Below are 9298 nucleotides of genomic sequence, written 5' to 3'. Positions count from 1 at the left end.
TTGATTTTTCTTTTTGCTGAATCTGTTATTGATATATCTGGCCATTGTTTAATATCAGTGTCTGTGTAACCAGGGCAATGATCTGTTTTGGAGCAAGAAACTGCCGCAGGAGAAACCAGAAAAAAAACAGACAAACCGGAAAGAGCAACCCGGCAAAAGACTAAAGCTGTGAAGAAGACTGCCCACAGGAAAAGAACCACTGCATCCTCTAATCCGGCCCCTGATGATGATGTGGATAATCCGGACCTTGAGGTAGGGCTTGACTCACTTGGCTTATTTTTCATGCGTCTTATTGATGATGATATTTGTCAGGATGATGCCGAAGCCAGCCACGCTGATGCTGCAGAGGTAATTATTCTCTCTTCCGATTCAGAACCTTTGCCTTCACTAAAAATCCGCCAGGCAAACCGGAAAGTTAAATTTTCTCATCCTCTTGCTTATTTGGATCCCAAATTTCTTATGAAGACCCAGCAGCACGAAGCTCATCGCACCACTCGGCACAGCAGCCAGGTAGTTACCTCCGCCAGTTTACTGAACATTCCGGTTCAGAAACGTCGCTCAGAGGTCTCTAATTTGCTTGTCAGTGCTTGTCCTAAAGCGGGCTGCTTTCGTCAACCTCTTAATCCATCTGACTCCGATTACCAGGTTACTTCCCACTCATCCACTGGCGAGTCATCGCCTACTCAGCTGCCACCGCTCAAAACGGTGCTTGGGTAAGCTATACTTATCATAATATTTGCAGCACATCGCCTTGGAACATATGCTGTATTTGATTTTGTTATTCCTTTCAGGGCCAAACCTAGGCCAAGCAAGAAGGCTCGCCTGGACAAAGCGGCCGAAGAAGATGTCGTCCTTGAATCGGGCAAGACACCAGATCTTGAAGCGGCTATTCCTGAGGATATACCCAATGATCCATCGCAGCAAGAGGACGATCTTATTGCTGAAGAGAGACCTATTGATGCCTCAAGTCCTGTCAATCAGCCCACAAGCTCCATCCGGATTGAGAAATCCACCGGTCCAACAAAGCCTTCTGACAAGCCAACAGCCCCAGTGCAAACCGGCGATACCAAGGATGATGAGGTTGTCATTACTGGCATTGGCCATACAGAGCCAAGCAATCCTGTCGCTTTGTCCAAACATTCTGCCAAGGAAGAATTTGCTGCCTTTGGCAAAGGCAAGTGGAATGCTAATCTGGCGACTTACGCAGCTCTGAACGCCCAAGATATCTATTCCAGCTACCTGAACCGACTGTATACCAGTCGTGACTATGAAGCCGGTCTGGTTAACATGATGAAAGATAAATATGAGGTAACTTCCATATGCTCTTTCCTGCTTGTATGCTTCAATTCTTGCTGACTCTCCTAGCCCCCAAGGGCCAGTTTGTAACCTTCTTTCAAACCGGGACTTACTAATATAAATCTTAATGCTTTGAAATTCACTGATGTAGCCCCCAAGGGCCGGTTCAACTTAGCGTAGTTAAACCGGTACTTTAAGTAATTGAGATTGCCGCATCAGAATATATACGAGCAAATAGCCATTAGCCCCCAAGTGCCAAGTTGAATACTTGTATTGATCTTGGGACTTTGTAAGCAATTGAAAGATGAAGATCGAATATGCATTAGCCCCCAGGTGCCAAGTGCATAACTTGTTATGTGGTTGGTACTTCAATCCTTGTACCATTTTGCTGAATCATATAACTGTCTACATGCAGGCTGAGCTGAAGACGAAAGAAAGCCAAGTCGCCGATCTCCAAGATAATCTGAAATCCCAACAAGCTGAAACCTCCAAAGCAAAAGAGGAATTAACCAATGCTTTAAGCGCCATGGAACAGATTAAGGAGAACTTCAAGAAGAAGCGGGCGGATTGGGCCACTGAAAAATCCGCTTTAATCAAACGAGCAGAAGATGCCGAGGCTGCACTAAAACCGGTGGCGGATGAACTGACCAGCATAAAGCGGCACGTGCATGCCATGACCACTGCTATCTTTGGTAAGCCGGTTTGACTTCTAAACTGATTCTGCCGTCTTACAGAGCTGCTGGTTTGTTAACCCTGTATGATATTTCAGGGACACGCATTGGTCACTTGGGGTCAGATGTGCGGAAGAAATTGAAAGCCGCCTATACGTTGATCGAACAACTGTACACTGGTGCACAGCGTATCATCTGTACTGCATCCCACAACAAACCGGCGCCCACTTTGATTCAAGACACTCTGATGAAACTGTTGGTGCTTCCTGCCCGGGTTGAAGAACTGAAGAAATCTGCTGCTCGAACCGGCGCGATCAATGCCTTAATCCAGGCAAAAGCTTGGGTGCCGGATTTTGATCCTATTGAAGCGGCTCTGGGCTATCCCAGCTTGAAGGAAGATGGGTCAGAGTTTGGTGAAGCGGATCTGCGAGCAATAAACCGGGAGGTGCGTCTGCTAGCTTGTCAATTGGCTGAAGAAGCAGACTTGTCTCATTATCAAGCCCAATATGACAATCAGAACAAGCAAATAGCTGCACCAATTCATGAATCGGAAAATCTTATCCCTCCAATCCGTAAGCATACTTACACTCCCGATATTGACCCGTCATTGTTGATCCATGATGAAGCTGTTTTTCAAGCATTAATGGGAATCGACTGGACAACTGTTGATTTCCAGCCGCTGGGTAGAGAAACTAAAGCTGAAGCGGCGCAGGATGACCCACAACCATCAGGCCAGGCTGGTGACCAAGCTTGAACCGGAAGCCGGTTTAAAACTGCTTCTCCTTTGCAAAAAACAATGATCTTATTGTGGGCACCGTGTTGCCTTGTAATAGGCTAGCTGATACTTTTGATGTTGATATGCCTTCGTGCATAATTTGCTCTTCCTTTGGGTGATGAACTTTCCAAAGTACTTTCTACAATAAAAAATCTTCAAGTGCCACCGCGGTTGTACCGTCAGGCGGAATATGATGCCTGCATACATGAAATCAAAACATCCGAATTTTTTTAAGTATATGACCAAATTTTTGAGGTACATAATACCTGCCATCATTGAGCGTGAAGTTGGCTTGGCCAATCTTGAAACGGAGTTTTATAAACCCACACTGTTGGAGGAGATAGCAGCTCCCATATATATATGATGCCGGTTTACCATGTAAACCGTGTCGGGTTATAATAAACACCGTGTTACTCCATAAGAGGATGTTAACAAAAAAAGATCAAACCGGGCAAATAGTCTCCGGATTGAAATGAACCGTGTTCCGTCAATTGACAGTGTGAACCGGTTGAAAACTTTGTCGGTTTAAAAAACGCAATAAAAAGAAAGAAAAACCTTTCGAAGAAAAGTGTGAAGCAAATGCAATGACAAAACCGTTTGCAAAAAAAGGTTTATTTGAGCTGATCAGATGGCGTTACCATGGCCGAACACGACCAAGCTCCCGATAGGTGTAACTATGGTTCTAGTCAGCCAGGTCCCCAAATGAAACCGTGGCATTTATGCCGATCAAGTGGCATGGCAATGGTTCGGGTTCGACCAATCCCCCAAGTGATTCTGCGGCCTTAGGCCGATCAAGAGGCATGACTGGTTCAAACGTGACCAAGTCCCCAAGTGATCTGGTGGCTCTCGCCTATCAAGAGGTATTGTATTGGTTCAGACACGACTAAACCCCCAAGTGATATAACATGATGCTTTTAAAAAGCTAACTCAAGGGGTAAACCGGAGGCCGCTTTAGAACAACTCCGTGTAACCACACATGATGTAAAAGAACAGATACCCCGCTTTAGCTGAGGTTCCGGTTTATTATATTTAATCATAATATATACATCATCGTAATATGTACATAAGTAGAACCAATGGCTCAAGTATAGTAAGGCCGAAGATGAGCTATGTTCCATGGCCTGTTGGTCTCCTCCTCTGATGTACGTGAGTCCTTATGCTCTCGAATATCGATCAAATAGTATGACCCGTTATGCAGATTCTTGGTGTCCATGAAAGGCCCCTCCCAAGGTGGGGATAGCTTATGCATATCAGTCTGATCTTGGATGAGCTGAAGCACCAAATCTCCTTCCTAAAAGGTTCTGGTTCTGACTCGGTGACTGTGATAACAACGAAGATCCTGTTGGTAAATCACCGAGCAGGCAGCTGCTATGTCACGTTCTTCATCCAACAGGTCCAAAGCATCTTGCCGTGCTGTCTCATTGTTCGCTTCAACATAAGCCGCCACACGGGGTGAATCATGACGGATATCACTGGGGAGAACCGCCTCCGCTCCGTAAACCATGAAGAACGGTGTGTATCCTGTTGATCTGTTGGGTGTAGTGTTGATGCTCCATAACACAGATGGTAACTCTTCTACCCAACAACTCGGTGTTCTCTGCAAAGGAACCATAAGCCGGGGCTTGATGCCTCTCAAGATCTCTTGATTAGCCCTTTCTGCTTGACCATTGGACTGTGGATGTGCCACCGATGAAACGTCGAGCCGGATGTGCTCCTGTTCATAGAACTCCTTCATGGCACCTTTGGACAAATTGGTACCATTATCTGTGATGATACTGTGTGGAAAGCCAAACCGGAAAATCACTTTTTTGATGAACTGAACCGCCATGGCCGCATCACACTTGCTAACAGGTTCTGCCTCCACGCACTTTGTAAACTTATCAACCGCCACCAGGAGGTGGGTCTTCTTATCTTTAGACCTTTTGAAAGGCCCAACCATATCCAGCCCCCAAGTCGCAAACGGCCAAGTAATTGGAATCATTCTCAATTCTTGAGCCGGTACATGAGCACGTCTTGAAAACTTTTGGCAACCATCACATCGTCTGACCAGATCCTCCGCATCAGCATGAGCAGTTAACCAATAGAAGCCATGGCGAAACGCTTTAGCCACCAGAGATTTTGAACCGGCATGGTGACCACAATCTCCTTCGTGGATCTCACGCAAAATTTCACGGCCTTCTTCAGGAGACACACAGCGTTGAAATGCTCCTGACACACTGCAATGATGCAACTCGCCGTTGATAATAGTCATGGACTTGGATCGCCGGATTATCTGTCGAGCCAGAGTCTCATCCTCTGGTAACTCGCCCCGGTTCTTGTACGCCAGGTAAGGAAGCGTCCAATCCGGAATAACATGAAGAGCTACCACCAATTGAGCCTCCGGATCAGGAATAGCCAAATCCGCTTCACTAGGGATCTTGACCGACGGGTTGTGCAGCACATCCAGAAAAACATTGGGTGGGACTGGTTTGCGCTGAGAGCCCAGCCGGCTTAAAGCGTCCGCCACTTCATTTTTCCGCCAGTCCACGTGGTCCACCTGATAGCCTTTAAAATGACCTGCAACAATATCCACCTCACGACAATATGCTGCCATGAGTGGGTCCTTGGAGTCCCAAGTGCCAGACACTTGCTGAGCCACGAGGTCCGAGTCACCAAAACAATTAACTCGACTTAGATTCATCTCCTTAGCCATCCGAAGACCATGGAGCAAGGCTTCATACTCAGCTGCATTGTTAGTACAAGGGAACATTAAACGGAGAACGTAACAAAACTTATCACCTCGTGGGGAAGTTAATACGACTCCAGCCCCCGAGCCTTCCAATTGCCTGGATCCGTCAAAATGGATGGTCCAATATGTGTGATCCGGCTTTTCTTCAGGTGCTTGCATTTCCGTCCAATCATTGATGAAATCAACAAGTGCTTGAGACTTAACCGCCGTCCGAGGCACATACTTCAAACCGTGCGGCCCAAGCTCTATAGCCCACTTGGCAATCCGGCCAGTTGCTTCCCGGTTCTGGATGATATCCCCCAAAGGAGCAGAACTGACCACCGTAATTGGGTGCCCTTGGAAGTATTGTTTAAGCTTCCGGCTTGCCATAAAAACTCCATACACCAGCTTCTGCCAATGCAGATACCTTTGCTTGGACTCAATGAGTACCTCGCTGATATAATAGACTGGACGTTGAACCGGATGCTCCTTACCTGCGTCCTTTTGCTCCACCACAATAGCCACGCTGACCGCCCAAGCATTAGCAGCAACATATAGCAGTAACGGATCTTTGTCAATGGGAGCGGCGAGCACAGGCGGATTGGCCAATTGCCGCTTTAAGTCCTCAAATGCTTCATTAGCAGCAGAACTCCAGATAAACTGATCCGTCTTCTTCAACATCTAATACAAAGGGATTGCCTTCTCACCAAGACGACTGATAAACCGGCTTAACGCGGCAATCCGGCCTGCCAGGCGTTGAACATCATTGATACACTTCAGTTTAGCTAGGGAGGTGATGGCTGTGATCTTCTCCGGATTAGCCTCAATTCCCCTATTGGACACCAGAAAACCCAATAACTTGCCCGCCAGTACACCAAAGACGCACTTGTCCAGATTAAGCATCATCTTGTATGTCCTCAAGTTATCAAAGGTTTCCTTCAAATCATTAATCAGAGTCTCCTTCTCCCTGGATTTAACCACGATATCATCCACGTAAGCATGTACATTGCGGCCAATCTGTTTGTGAAGACAATTTTGCACACACCGTTGATAAGTTGCCTGGGCACTCTTGAGCCCAAAGAGCATAGACACATAGTAGAAGGCTCCAAAGGGAGTTATGAACGCCGTCTTCTCCTGGTCCTTAACTGCCATTTTGATCTGATGATAGCCAGAATACGCATCCAAAAAACTTAAACGCTCACAACCCGCCGTAGCATTAATAATTTGATCAATACGGGGGAGGGCAAAAGGATCTGCTGGACAAGCCTTATTAAGATCTGTGTAATCCACACACATGCGCCAGGTGCCATTTTTCTTAAGGACCAGCACCGGATTGGCAAGCCACTCAGGGTGAAAAACTTCAACAATAAAGCCAGCTGCTAAGAGCCTGGCTACCTCTTCTCCAATTGCCTTGTGTCTTTCTTCGTTAAACCGGCGGAGGAACTGTTTCACCGGTTTGTATTTAGGATCCACATTAAGGGTGTGCTCAGCGAGTTGCCTCGGTACACCTGGCATGTCAGAGGGCTTCCATGCAAAAATGTCCCGATTCTCACGGATGAACTCGATGAGCACGCCTTCCTATTTTGGATCCAAGTTGGCACTGATGCTGAACTGCTTGGACGAATCGCTAGGTACAAAGTCAAAAAGCTTAGTTTCTGCTGCCGATTTGAACTTCAGGGCCGGATCATGCTCCGCAGTTGGCTTCTTTAATGGAGTCATGTCCGTCGGATCAACATTGTCCTTATAATACTTCAGCTCCTCGGTGGCACAAACCGACTCTGCATAGGCCGCATCTCCTTCCTCGCACTCCAAAGCGATTTTGCGGCTTCCATGAACTGTTATTGTCCCCTTGTGACCCGGCATCTTGAGCTGCAAATACACATAACAGGGTCGTGCCATAAACTTGGCGTAGGCCGGTCGCCCAAACAGGGTGTGGTATGGACTTTGGATTTTCACCACTTCAAACGTCAATGTCTCCGAGCTGGAGTCATGATCATCCCCAAAGGCCACTTCCAGAGCTATCTTACCAACAGGATATGCTGATCTGCCAGGTACTACACCGTGGAACACCGTATTAGACGGTTTGAGATTTTTATCTGTTAGTCCCATACGACGGAAGGTCTCATAGTACAAGATATTAATGCTGCTCCCTCCATCCATGAGCACCTTGGTGAACTTGTCACCTCCCACCTGAGGCGCCACCACCAGAGCCAACTGACACGGATTATCAACCTGGGGAGGGTGATCCTCTCTGCTCCATATGATTGGCTGTTCAGACCAGCGTAGATAACGGGGTATGGCCGGTTCAACAGAGTTGACCGCCCGCCTCTGAACCTTCTGGTCTCGCTTGTCCAAGCTAGTGGTGAAGACATGGTACTGCCCACTACTCAACTGCTTTGGGTTGCTCTGGTAACCTGACTGTTGCTGCTGTTGGTTGTAACCACCCTGGTTGTTCTGACTATTTTGACCATTATGTCCGCCCGGATTACCATTAAATCCTGAACTGGAATTTCCTCCACCGTAACCCGGCCCGGACCCTGAGCCACCGCCGGAGCCGTGATCATACCGGAAAGCATTAGAATTCTTGAACTCCTGCATAATGAAGCAATCCTTCTAAAGGTGGTTTGCTGGTGCCTCCTTCGTCCCATGTCTTGGACAGGGCTGGCTTAGCAGATAGTTTAGGCGGTCCGGGTTAGGGTTGGGTGCCCCATTGCGATTTTTCGGTTTACCCTTGCGTCGCTGGCCATTGTCCTGCGTGTTGGTATTAGCCACAAAGTCCATGTTACCATCCGCTTTACGCTTGCCTCCACCACCATTGCCTGCCCAGTGATGCTGCTGACCTTTGGAGTTGCTGTTCCTCTTTCCCTTCCCTGCCTTGTCATCATCAGATTCGGGATCCTTGGTACTATCAGAATTAGCATACTTTATGAAAGCAGCCATGAGGGTTCCCATGTCAGTGCAATGACGCTTCATCCGTCCCAACTTCAGCTTTAGGGGCCCAAACTGGCAGTTGCCTTCTAGGGTTAATACTGCGGTGTCAGCGTTGATGCGGTCTGATGAGTGCAACACTTGTGAAACCCGGCGCACCCAATGAGTCGTTGATTCTCCTTCCTCCTGGATGCAGGCAGCTAAGTCCACTATCGACATAGGATGTTTACATGTATCCTTGAAATTGCTGATAAACCGGGCTCGTAATTGGGCCCATGAACTGATAGAATTAGCCGGCAAGCTTTTTAACCAAGTACGGGCCGTTCCTTCAAGCATCATGGTGAAGTATTTCGCACACGCCGCGTCATCCACATCAAGCATCTCCATGGCCATCTCATAGCTCTCCACCCATGTCTCTGGAGGTTGATCCGCCGTGTAATTTGGTACCTTGCATGGGCCTTTGAAATCCTTGGGCAGGCGCACATTGCGTAAAGCGGGGATAAGGCAAGGCACCCCCAAAGAACTAGAAGTAACACCAGGTTCGATCGAGATAGTTGGACGAACCGGCGTGAGCTGCCGAGCCTGATGCTGTGCGGCTAACTCGGCCTCCCTGCGCGCTCGGGCCTGGTCCACCATTTCCTGAGCGTTATCAGCACCACCCGCCGGGTTGTTGCCACGGGGTGCTCCACGTCGTTCATTACTCGACACTGCCGGTTCATCCATATGTCTGCTATAGCTCCGGCTTGGACGGGGGGTGGAGTGGATCCGGTCGCGGCTGTACGAATATGCTTCCTGTTGGACCAAAGCTGTCCTCAGAAGCTCCTTGACCCGTCGCGTCTCTACTGCCTGCGGCGAGTCACCTTCAATTGGAATGGCCTCCAGCCGTGCAGCAGCGGCAATGAGATTGTCCATCGGGTTGGA

Source organism: Triticum urartu, chromosome 7, assembly GCF_003073215.2.
Source record: "Triticum urartu cultivar G1812 chromosome 7, Tu2.1, whole genome shotgun sequence".
Lineage (NCBI taxonomy): Eukaryota > Viridiplantae > Streptophyta > Magnoliopsida > Poales > Poaceae > Triticum > Triticum urartu.
This window is presented reverse-complemented; position numbering follows the sequence as displayed.